This window comes from Peromyscus eremicus, chromosome 8b, assembly GCF_949786415.1.
Source record: "Peromyscus eremicus chromosome 8b, PerEre_H2_v1, whole genome shotgun sequence".
Classification (NCBI taxonomy): domain Eukaryota; kingdom Metazoa; phylum Chordata; class Mammalia; order Rodentia; family Cricetidae; genus Peromyscus; species Peromyscus eremicus.
Genome location: NC_081424.1, coordinates 5,364,377 through 5,377,959, shown reverse-complemented (window position 1 = coordinate 5,377,959; position 13,583 = coordinate 5,364,377).

Here is a 13,583-nt window from a genome sequence, read left to right as displayed (position 1 = left end):
TTCAAAATGCAGGCAATAATCTACCAAATGAATGAAACAAGACCAATGAGAGAGAGAGAGAGAGAGAGAGAGAGAGAGAGAGAGAGAGAGAGAGAGATGCAAAAAAGGCCAACGTTTGCCTGAGGCAGGTGGGAGAGCTGTCTCTGAGGTCCTAAGAGCAGGAGAGCTGCTCCTGTCCCTCATCTGCCGCAGCACTCAGGAGAGAGGCCCCTACACCACACCTGGGCAACACTGCAGACCTGGCTCTGAAGGTGTAGATGTGAGAGAACAACCCTGAGGACATGACAGCAAGAGAACTGGCCCTACCCCTTGTTCGTCTTTGCAAGGGGTGAACTCACCAAGGCAATGCAGGAGAGCTCACTCTGGTGGTGAGGACAAGGGAGAGAAGCAGAACCCAGGCCCAGAAGCAGGGTTATGGGTTAGCTCCCCCCCCCCCCCCAATATCCACACCATCTATTATCTGCTGGAGCAGGTGGAGGGACTGGTCCTGCAGACCCAAATCTGCAGGATCTCCATAACCCAGGGCAATAGCAGGGTAATCAAGAAGAGCCCTAGTGAGGGCCCTGCATAGATAGTGTAGCAGATATCAGAGACATCGAATACCAAAGACATTGAACCAGACCAATGACTCTGCAATGAACGTTTACAAAGGTATGGGTACTCAGTGATGGGAAATGAATGGGATTGAGATGCATAATGTGAAAGACACAAAGAATATATTAAAAAAAGAAAATTAAAACAAACAAACAAACAAACAACCCACCAGTGTTTCAATAGCACTCTCCTGCATTCACTTTTACTTTTCTCACTCTCAGGACTTTAATTTGTTTTCTTTTTGTAAATTATCATGAGTTTGTGAAAACGTAAGTCTGCAATGCTTTCAAATGGACACACACACACACACACACACACACACACACACACACATACACACATGTGCACTCACACACATGATGGGGGGCTCCAAATATCATTTGTTATAGACTATTTCTACTCTCAATCTATCTTTTTAAAGATTTACTTTATCTATGATTATGTGTATGTGTGCACATCTGCATGATTATGTACATATGAGTATGGGTGCCTATGAAGGCCAGAGGCCACAGATCCTTTGGAATCTGGAGTTATGGGTGGTTGTGAGCTTCACATTGTGGGTGCTGGGAACTGAACTGGGGTTCTCTGCAGTAGTAATGTGTGCTCTTAACCACTGAGCTATCTCTTCAGCTCCACCCTAGAACTTTTAAATGACATTTAGAAAAGGATATCAATGTTAATTTAAACTCAACTCAAAAGATCAATAATTTATAATATAGTTTGGGTTGCAAAATGGTTTGGGGAGAGCATTAATTATTATTTTTCTAATTCAGATTCTCAGGTATTTGCCTCACTCTTTATTCATTTTTTTTACAACATACATTGTCCCAGTGTTCTCTCCAGTAAGCCATTCTTCATCTGAACATTTTTATTATACATTCTGATTCCTAACCTTGATGGTTTTGAATAGAGCTATATAAATTTACCTCAAGATGACATGAAATATTACTACATCGTCTTCTATACAAGTCCTTAATTCCTTAGAGTAGACACAGCAGGAACTCAGAGCATGTCACGTCAATGCTTGTGCTGGTTGGATGAGATTTTTATGTTTAAAAATTTAAAAACTATTTTTATTTTATGTGTATGAGTGTTTTGCCCACATGTATGTCTGTGTACCACGTGTATGCCTGGTGCTGAGAGGTGAGAAGGAAGCATTTAGTGTCCTGGGACTGGAGTCACAGGCCCTGTGGACTACCATGTAGGTGTTGGGAACTGAGCCTAGGTACTCTGGACGAGCAGTCAGTACTTGTAACCACTGACCTACCTGTTTAGCAGCCAAGATTAAAAAAAAAAATTTTCTGCATTTCAATTACATGGAGTGGGATTAGTTCTTATTTATGATTGGGAGTTTAGTAACTGAAGATGCAGGCTGCCACGCATAATCTTTAAGTGCTTTTGACATGGTGACCTAAGAAAATGTGTTAAAATTTTCTAAACCATTTCTCTTTGATAAGCTGTAGCTTAAGCCATCTTGGCTCACTTGACACCGTTGTTAAGTTTTTATGTGTAGAAATCGGGCTTCTGATTATAAATTTTATTCTTCTGATGAATCTTGATTTCCTCATTGTCTATTGTACTTTCTATTCCCCCAGTCACTTTGCCTGTATTCACACCACTACCCTTTGCTTCCTCCCTTGATAACGTGGGCAGACACTTCCTATGAGTCCATTCTTCCCTTCCCTCTGGTTCATCTGACGGCTTTGCTCCTCTGACTCTGGTTGTGACCACCGGCTCTCCTGGAGAAGGGACCATTTTTCCCCATTCATTTAGTATGTTTTGGTTAAGTTCCTTGTATGCGCTAAGTAGAAACAAGGTGTTAGAACACAATAACAATGTTGCTGGATTCTTAATATTCAACATTTAGTGGGGCATTTCCATGCAGGAATGCCTGCTCCTTACCCTGGGCCCCAACTCCTGCTCCACAGTCCTTTTGCTGATTGCTAGTGGTTCCCTTAGGCCTTGCTGTCTGAAGTGCTCTTAGCTGCATTCCCAGGGAGTCTGATGGAGATGCTCCACAGCAGCACTGAATTTCCTGCAGAACCCCAGGTGGAAAGAGGAAACAGGAAAGCCCTTCCTGGTGGAAATCCCCATTGCAAGAGTGCTAGCTTCACAGTTGGTCTTCAGCCTCTGAGTTCCGGTCTACCTCTGCTTCTCTCAAGGGACAACTCGGTCTGTCCTCAGTGGCCAACTGACGACCCTGTCATTCATCTACCTGTGGCTGCATTCAAATCCACCTGTGATTATTTTCTTTTCAGTTTTAAACTCTTCCCACTTTACATCTATGAATCCTCCCATCCTCTCTATTTGCTTCTCTGAGATTTCATTTCTGATTTTTTTCCCTCTTTTTTCTCCTTTTAATCACTACATATAGGATTTGATCAAAAATTTTATTGCACTTATTTATTTTTATGTGAAAATGGAGGATGGAGCAAACAAAAATCTTGGGAGTAGGTGCTGGTCACTGTAGCCTTTGGACTAAGTCAAAGGAAAACAAATAATTAAACACATAACTTTCTTATCTTCTATGATCTAGAACATTGGGTGGTATTAAAATGTAAAAGGTAAAGTAAGAACATCAAAATGAAAACTATGGAGCACACATGATATGTAGCCCATATAATCTACAAGGCTTACTTTCTGGCTCCATGAAAACTATTCGGCAATGCTGTCCTAGAGGGCAAAGCCAAGGACCTTGGACGATAGACAAATGCATTACTGCAGGACAGCAGAAGAGGGTGGCCAAGAGGACTAAGAGCTGTCGCGCACTGTGGCTGCACAGTCGTTTGCCATTGTTGACCCAGTCAGTGATTCCCTGTGTTCTTCCCTTTTCCACGTGGGGCTGATCACCATGCTTACTTCATTTCTGCTTTCTGTACTGGAGAACAGATAACTCATCATATTTACTCTTTCCATAGATTTCTAAAGACTGAAAATACACATTAGGCACCATGAGAACACTATGTCACCTTGATATCCTGAACTCCAAATTGGTGTAATGTCATAATGGACTTTTGGTTACCTCCCTGTGGTGCCTTGAGTGAGAACAGCCCCCATAGGCTCCCATGTTTGAACACTTGGTCCCCTGTTTCTGAAGAATTAGGAGGTGTGGCCTTGTTGTAGGAGGTATGTCATGGGGAGTATGTATTGAGGCTTCAAAAGCTCACACCATCCCCATTACTTGTCTCTTTGCCTCATGCTTGTGGAGGGAGATATACGCTCTTAGCATGTGCTCCAGTGACATGCCTGCCTGGTTGGCTAGAGGGAGTATTGAGTACAAGCCAGTATCAATTCCCCACTTTTAATTTTGCATGGCAGGCACCTGCTGCCACGCTTCCTGCCATGGGAGTCATGGGATTTAACCCTCTAGAACTGTGGGCTCCAAATTAAATGTTTTCTTTTATAAATTGCCTTGGTCATAGTGTTTTATCACCTCAATAGAAAAATAACTGAGAAACTCCCTTAGGTAGCAGCTGATTGTACACTATGGAAAGAAGTGAGAACACAGATATTTGGTTGGCTAGAGGAATTACTGAGTTCAAGCCAGTGTCCACTTCCCATTTTTTTATTTTGCATATTGAATCCTCCATGGTTTTTCTGGGCATAATTGCATATTTATACTACTTTCCTCACCCCTCTTGAAGCTATAATTTGTAACAAATCATAGAAGTATGAGATGTGAGTGAAAGTAAAAGCACATGTTTGACATAAGAACTTAGAAAGAAATGTTCTCTGTGAATATTTTATCCTTCCCATCTGCTGAAAAATGTCAGTCTGGAGTGACCATGGGATTTACAAGTTAAGATGGTGGGATTTTCCCACTGGTTCCGAATCCTTACAGTAAATGCTGCATGATAAAATTATTATCTCATCCATAATGCTTTTGTTATTTTCTCAACTTAATGCAGTGTGTGTGTGTGTGTGTGTGTGTGTGTGTGTGTGTTCAGTGTATGTACATGTATACATATTATACATATATCTCTCTTTGTGTATATGTGTGTGAAAACCAGGGGTCAACATCAGGCATCTTCCTTAATTATTCTTCACTTTATGTATTTATTTTATCTTTGAGACAAGGCCTTTTCCTGAACCGGAAGTTCCCCCCTTGGCTGGGTTGGTTGGCCAGTGAGTTCCAGGCGTCTGCCTGTCTCTGCTCCTCCATAGCTGGGATCACAGACATGTGCTGCTGGGCCTGCCTTCTGACCAGGATGCTTGGCTCACACTCAAGTCCTCGTGTTTGTGGGGCAGGCACTTTGCCAGCCGAGCTGCATCCCTCACTCACTAGTGTCAGCTTATCTTTAGGCCTTCAATAGTACTTTGCTTTTTTCTCATAACATTTATTATGCTTTGCTTAGGATCATTTTATACTCCCCTCTACAACTAGATCTGTATTCTTTAGAGGGCAGGCACTGGCTAAAGGAAGTCTAAGTATGCACCGAACTTGTGGTTTCATACAGAAAGCTTGAATTTCATAAGTCATCAAATAAATATTTGCCTAATTTGCATGACTTGTCATTCTCTCTCTGTATATATATATACATATATATATATACATATATACATATGTATACACACATATAGTATGTACATATGTTCTCTATACATACATATATACATATGTATACACACATATAGTATGTACATATGTTCTCTAGCTGAATGACTATTAGTGGGACAATGAATCTAAGTCAGAAATGTTTCAGAATAAGATGATAGGAATATTTTCCTATGCCTTACACATCATTTTCCTCCTTGTGGTGCCTTGTCAGCCACCAGTGATGGATACTACTGCTGGATATTTTGGCTTCTTGAATATACCGGATTTTATTGCCTTGATTTTTTCAACAAAAAGATGACAGCTTCAAATCATATCATGGGTCTTCTGAATAAAAATTTCATCTACATCAAAAGAACATTTTTTAGAGTTAAATTTCTTTAGACAGTGTGTTTCAATGGTTATGAACATGACATTTGGAATCAAGTAGTTCTCAGTTTGGAACTTGACTTTGCCAGGTACTACCTGTGTAATCCTAGTGAAGGACCTCATGTTTCCAAACCTCTTTTCAGAAATAAAATGAACAAAAGAGCATCTATTTTTACAAAGTATTCAAGTGATTAAAATGACATATAAAATATATTAATAATCTTGAGGTAAATCATAGATGTTAATTTACCCAGAAGCATTTCAGCATGTGCCACTAAAAGACAAATCTTGCAAAAACACAAATGGGAATCACAATTATGTCCTCTAAATTGACAATTATTAAGATCAAGTAACAGAGTTCAAATTTTATATTGTTCACAGGGTTTCTCTGTGTAGTTTTGGTGCCTGTCCTGGATCTTGCTCTGTAGACCAGGCTGGCCTTGAACTCACAGACATCTGTCTGGCTCTGCCTCCTGAATGCTGGGATTAAAAGCCACCACTGCCCAGCACAAAAATGTTATTTTAACAGTTTGCTTTTTGGGGAAATGTTATAAGTTATATATTGTGAAAATAAATCATGCAATTCACAGATGAGCTAGACTTTTGAACTTCTAGCCCCACAGAGTAAACATATTATTATTTTGTATGTATGGAATGAAACATTCTACATCTTATTCCCTTAGTGACTTGGGTTATGACAATTTGTCAAGATGTACATGTGGAAAGTTCCTGCCAGAGATCACAACAGATTTGGTGCTGAAATCTCTGCACGTTGTTACTTCTGTTTAAATAATTTAGCTGCTGCCTGCTGCTTATGTGGTTCCATCAGTCCTCAGCCTCTTTAAAGATGACACTGTAGATACTGTTAGCTTCTCCTGGCATACCTCTGCCACTGGTAAGATTAAGGTTTATAAATGATTATCAGCAGTTACATTTTGAACTTCCTGCCTCTACCCCAAGTTAGAATCTTATTTTGAAAGAATTCTGACTTCGGTTCATTTTTCCACCAATTCTCATATCTATTCAGGCAGTATGTGTGTTTATATATGCATCTATGTTGCTTAGAAATCACTAAAGCATCAATCAAGTTAGGTAAAAATTTATCTGGTAACCTTTAAAATCCAAGCCTGTGTATAAATCTACGAAGTCCAACATGTAAACTGGTCATTTCCTTCCCCATTGTCTGACCACCACCCACTTTGAGCATGTATTACATGGGTGGTGTTGGTGGACTCTGGGGTGGAATACATAGGACATAGATGTGTCCTTGTCTTCTGAGGAGCTCATCCCTCACTGGGGAGAAAGCACACACATGGAAAACGACAGTAAAAGGCTCCCAACGGACAAGGCAAAGAACCAACAGAGTTATTGAGCTCTGATGCAGTATAGCCACCCAGAAGATCAAAATCAAGTGGGTTTAAGTGGAAAAGGCTTTTGGAATAGGAGATCTTTAACTCAGTTTGGAAGGAACTGATACACATGGATTTGTGTTGAATGAAAAGGGTAGTCTAGGTGAGAGGAAAGACAGTAGCAGCAATATGGAGTCATCAGCTGAGATTAAGTCTCAGATGAGAGGGTCTTGGATTAATCAGTTCTTATTGCATTGGTTTGAATGTATAATGTATAGTGAGGGGAACATGAGCTATGAATGGATATGAGTTATGTAAATTTGTAAAACCATCACTTTACTATTACAGGACTTTTCAAATGTGTGTCTGCAGGAGTGACTGTTGTGTAGACATGATGTTCCAAAAGCCAAGATGAGGCTATCATAATAGCTTCCAAAATGAAACAGGCACAACATCTGGGTAATGCATGCAGCGTGGAGGAAGCTGACAAATTCTAATTCGAGTGTGCTATTTGGTAACTGATAAGATTTTCTTTACTCATCCTGGTGGTAGATAATGGCAATAGAGCCATAGACATGTTGAGCTCTGGGTGTGACTGTATTTCAAGTGCACGTAAAGAAATTATGAATTACTCTGTGTGTCAAGTTTAATGATTATGATTCGAATTCATATTTCTCATAATTTATTTTATTCTTCATTTCACTTGACTGATGTGCCATGAGTGCTGATTGGGTTCCAGTAATCAGAAGTACTTGTATGAGATTTCAGCTCTGAAGTAAGCAATTTGGAGGGAGAGGCTTGTGTGCATGCCTTTTTCTGGTAGAAGATGCAAAAGCCCTGAGGTTTGTAGGCAGCGACGTCTGTAAGGCAGAGGCTCTGGCCAGAAGAGTCACAGTTGTAACCTTGCAGTAGAATTGAGTTATTGTCAGGATGCCATAACATAATACTACAGAATTAAAGAGTCTGTTGTACAAGGTATCTTAAAGGACAGATGTTTTCCCTCTCACAATGTTGGAAGATGGAATTCTAAGGTCAAGGTCAAAGTCTGGCAGGGATGAATTCTCCAGGAATTTTCTCCTTGATGCTTAAATGCCCATCTTCTTGCTGTGTATCTTTCTCTGTCTCTCTGTCTCTGTCTCTGTCTCTGTCTCTGTCTCTCTCTGTCTGTGTCTGTGTGTCTGTGTGTCTGTGTGTCTGTGTGTTTGTGTGCCTGTGTGTCTGTGTGAGTAAGTTCTCATTTCCTTTTCTTAAAAGTACACCAGGCATGTTGGATTAGAGATGACCCTAGTGACTCTTTAGAGACTGTATCTCCAAATGACGTCACATTCTGAAGTACCAGGGCTTAGGGTTTCATCCTGTCAATTGTAGGACACTTAATTTAGACCCCGAGAGCATCTGAATTCCTTTCCTGTGTGTTTGCTTGCTTGACCTCTGGTGGTGGAAGCTCTGTGAGAACAGAGCTCACATCTTTTAAATCTTTTCATCCACAGCATGTAGAAAGGTCTGAGTACATAGTAGGCATTTAACATGGTTGCTTTTTGAATTATATCCTTCCTACAGCATAATTCACATTAGATTTTTAAAGCCTACTTAAAATATAAATTCTGCCCTGAGATTAAATGACCAAGAGCCCTGCTATCATTTATTGCATGCACCAATGATCTGTGCAGCATTTCCTCTGGTGCCTTCCTGAGCTGGCAGGAGCCAGCCATTCATTTAAATTGGCAACAGACATGGAAATGAATTTGTGTGCTGTCTTACTTGGTAATAAAACTCAAAGTGCAGTGTAATTTGTGATGGTTTGAAGCAGTAATGCAATTTTGGCAAGTGTGCTATATCTCTACAAGACTTACTGTTTGAAGATTTTCAAATCAGTGGGCTATAGACTCTCTTCCTAAAAACAATTGATTAAGGCCATCTCCTTCTGGACTTGATCCAACCCCCACTAGAAATAACTAAATCATAGGTTACATTTTTTGGTTGAAGTTTCCCTGACCAGATGGAGTTGGCCTGTTTATGCAGTACTTTCTCTGCTTTGCTTTTATAACAGGTAGACCCATTCTCTCTTAATCTAAGGAATAGAAGGTAAGAAGAAAGATCTCCATGAAAGCTGCAATTGGAATTGACACAGCAAAGGAAATACACTGTGACCCAGGGGGCAAAATGATGGGGGAAATGCCATAAAACCATTTCATCTTTTCAACTTTCTCTGTTTAAATAATTCTCATATTCTTCAATATGTAAATAAGAAGCAGTTGGATGCCTGTATGATAGATTTGATAGCCTTTCAATAGCTATTTTTACCTGGAATTTTAAACTAGGCATGTAAATATTCCTACATGCAATATCACTCAATCCAGAATTTATTTCAATAAAGTGAATTCTAAAAAAAAATTTCCTTGCCTCTAATAACAGTTTTTCTTAAATGATTCCCCTGATTTCTGTTGTGTTCATGCCTTTAGTTCTAATGATCATTCTTAAAAATGATTTATGTCTTAGAGTAGCAAACCAAGTTTACTAGAATACATCCTTTACTGCTGGATAAAATGTATTAGCTCCTATGACATATGCTTGTGTTCATCATTGGGGTAGATTTATGAACTGCCCTGTGGTAGTAACTTGCAGTGACAGAGTAGTTCTGGTAAGGAGTCTCTTCTGGGAGGTTTACAAAAGACAGCATGCAAATATTACTTGATTTCATTGGACTCATAAACATAATATCTTTAAGAGATTAGCTTTACCGGGGGTCTACAAAGTCATAATTTTCATTAGGTACAAGAAAGCAGTCGATACAGCCCTTTCAGCTGCTCAGCTACTTCCTTGGTTTATCCCCTCAGCTTTCTGCCCATCCTCTCAACAACTCCACGCTTGCAGCCCATGTTGTAGCTTGCATGAGAAGCCTTAACGACGAAGGGCCCAATCATTTTAGTTCCCATCTTTTCCTTCTCCTCTTACATCATATTATATAAATAGCAGTGGTGCAATTTTAAGCTATCCTATCAAAATACTATTAACCAGAAATTTCTCATTTAATCCTTGACCAGCTTTTCTTCCATTTACTATGATCACAATTCTAACCTTGCATTAAATTTCTCTGTAGCCTTAATTTCACTTGATCCCAACTCTATCACATTTATTTATTGATTTTCCTCCTATTTCAGTAACAGTAAACAGAGGTGACGAGATATGAACTGCACATACTTCCATCCTTGACCATCCTCACTTCCTGCTCATGTCAAAGAATAAGGTCTTTCATAAAAGCTAATCTCTACTTTCATCTTGAACTCTACATTCTTTCCTTCCCCCTTTTAATCCTTAAACTTAATACTTCTCCAGTCTGTCTTTGACATCATTTTCTTTCATCTTGCAAGCCACTCCTACCCAGAGTAGTCAGTAACTCTAATGACAAACAGTGATGCTCAATATCCATTCACCATATATGGCTGTACTTTCCTTCCCCTTTGAAGTTATATTGTGATTTGCTCTGGGCAATAACTAGCAAGTAGAGTGATAAGTTTTGCTGATAACTGCAAGCTTTGAGGACCAAAGTGATGGAGCCTTGGTGCCCCTATGTCCCTGAGGCCTGTCATGATCAGGGCAGGTCTCTCCTAACCATGGGAGAAAAGTATCTGCATAATCTTTGAGTTGTTCATTCCTACAGTACAACTTAACATGTATGACAGACACAGCCTTCCTTCTGAAAGACAGCCTCCCTGGGACTGTGCTAACATTCCTTCATGTCTCTGATACCTTTTCTCATCTTAACCAGCTTTCTTGAAAGAAACTTCTCTTTATTCAGGTTTTACTTCTCTTTGATTCCTTAGCCCTTACATGCTTTCTGACCCATCCCTTTATCAGAAGTATTCTTGCTAAGTTCCCGATGACCTCTTATTTTCAGATCCAGAGGAGTGATTTTTCATCTTACTTGACCTCTGTGGGCTCTGTGTAGACTATTGACTTCAGAAATATTCTAACTTTCTGTCGCAGTCTCTCACGTCTCATCCTTTCTTTCCCCCAACTCTTTGTTTTCTCCTGGCCATTCCTTTACTGTCTATTGCTGAGAAAATCACTTATTTAGCCGTGATTCCATATCTACATGTGGTAAAGAAAATATATTTGCAGCATTAAACATTCTGATTTTCACACTAAATTATGACTTGTTACATTTCCTTGATAATAAGAAAGACTCATGATAATCTTCTCCAAACACTTCTAATTATGAAACATGTAGATCCAGAGTAAGACACAGTTCTCCAAGGACCCATTCTCCTCTCCTGCTGTGATACCGCATGAACACTATATTCCTATACTCAGGAGTTATAGAGAAACAATTAACGGACAGGCAGCTAGACAGAAGAAAACCCACAGAGTTAATAGTAATGGAGAATTTGTGGTTGGAAATTTCTTGAAATCCTACAGAAAATGTGGTTGCTTCCACGTTATCCCTGTTTTCTTAACTTATATAGAACTTGTGAACAAAACCAGTTGTGTAGAGAACAAATAACTTAATTCTGTATTTTCATTTAAATTATCCAATCTCTACATGCACCCCCACACACAAACACACACACACACACAAAGAGAGAGAGACTTTTTTCTTCTATTCTATAATTTAGATCTCAATTATTTCTAACTAGAATCCTTAAATTCAATATACTCCAAACCCTGCACCTGCCTCAGTAAATTCTGTCCTGTTTAAGTAAATTTCATGTCTCAGACAATGGTACAATACCACACACACACACACCAGTGACATCTTCTTCCGCACAAACCTGCTATTTACTTTCTATTCCTAGTTACCAGTGTTACAAATCCAGCCTCGTAGCTACCAGAATGCAGCCAAAAGAATGAGGCATGGTGAAGAATGCCTTGGAGAACTGAGAGAGAGGCTCAGGGAAAAAGGCAGAGGGCCTTTACCTCACGTACATTTTGTTCCCTGTATTGGTCTTGGACGTGATTTCCTGCTTCTTGTGACAAACATTTGCATTCAGTCTATAAGACATATTTATTCTTGTTGGATGTAGGAACACAGGTATAGCACCCGATATGGTGAAAGGATACACTGAACGCCATCCTCAGTGTGCCCTGAACCTGGATATGGCTTTCCTCCTTGCTTTCATGCGTTCCCAGATATTATCTGTAGTATGTCCCAGGCAACTGTGTTTAAATTGGTCTGTGCTGAGAAAGTTCTGGGAAAGGGATGCTCTGTTAATATTTATTACATGCTTATTGATGCTTATTAACATGTTTTTCTGATCATGTTTCTCTGGACTCAACAACCTCCCTTGGTTCACTGATTTCTTTGTTACATTTGTGTATAAAAGTCCACTGAAACTGAAGTAAAGTTGTCTACAGCATTAGACTGTAGTCTATCCCATTCTTTAAGGTCTTCAAACCCCAGGTCTCAAAGACATATCTGTACAGATGGATGAAAGTAGACAATAACCACCTTTGAATGGTCATTATGCAGATGCCAGGGTGTTGCAGAACAGGACAAGGAGACATTCGTTTTTCTCTCACAAAAATGTAATCAGTGCCAAGTGCTTTGAGGGAAGTGTTGGAAGAAAAGGAGACCTCTGTGAAGTCTGTCCTGAGAAAGAGAACAAAGCAAAGTTTTAGAGAGGCATTTGCAGTAATGGAATGCAGGTCAGACACAGTAGTCAATGGCTCCTCCCAGGAAACAGGGAGGGGTGAAGTTTAGTGAGCCATTGCATCTGATCTTCAGTGAATAAGAGAAAACTGATGGGGTACAATATTTGCCTATGTTAAATCCCAGTGATGACACAGCTGTCTTTTATATTAGCTAATGCATAATTCATTGTGGCAGAAGATTTCATAAATAAAAATATTACAATTTTGATATTGAATTATTGAATAATCACAGTTTTAAAGATAATTACCTACAATTATCGTTAAACAATGGCTACAACACTTATCGTAACATTTGGCTGACAGGTGCTAAACAAAAAAAATTGTACGCGGTGTGAATAAAGAAATAAGCTTTTGAAGTCTGGGAAGGATATGGAGTTCAGGAAGGGTGCTGCTGCCTTTCCCGTGGTAATCCAGTGTGCAAGGGCAACAGTTTTTTTTCCCATGACAACCTGGTTTTGAAACTCAGGGCAACCTATCACTTACCTGACCTCAGCAGGTTTCCCTAAGCTGTTCCTAAAGTATTCCTTAGGAGAGGGGTTTATGAGAATGGGGCTGTGAGAAGTTTAAGCATATATTCCGTCTGTAGTTCTCTTATTGACATGAGAATACAAATCGTTCCCCAACACTTTCATTTTTTTGAGGCATCCATGTGGCCAGGAAGGCCATGTCCCTTAGAAAAAGAATGCTATCTTTTACAGTCACGTATTTATTTTAATGGGGTTATTTTAAAATTAATTATGTAGATTACTTAGTATAAATGGATTCAAGGGATCTAAATTGGTGCCTTTGTTTCTCTGGAATGTTCCTGGTGGAACTCCCCTAGGAACGACACAGAAGTCTGGTTTTAAGCCTCAAATGAGGATGCTGTTCCATTTGACTTCCAGAGAAACAGAAGTAACTCTTACCACTGTGATGTAGCTGTAGCTTCTTCCATAGAGCAAGCCTGACTAGGGAAGAGCACCACAACAATTTCAGTGCCCAATTTCTCCTTAAAATACTTAAGACTCAATAACCACCAGTGTGAGAATTCTCATTACATCTTAGCAATATACCATGAACTAAAA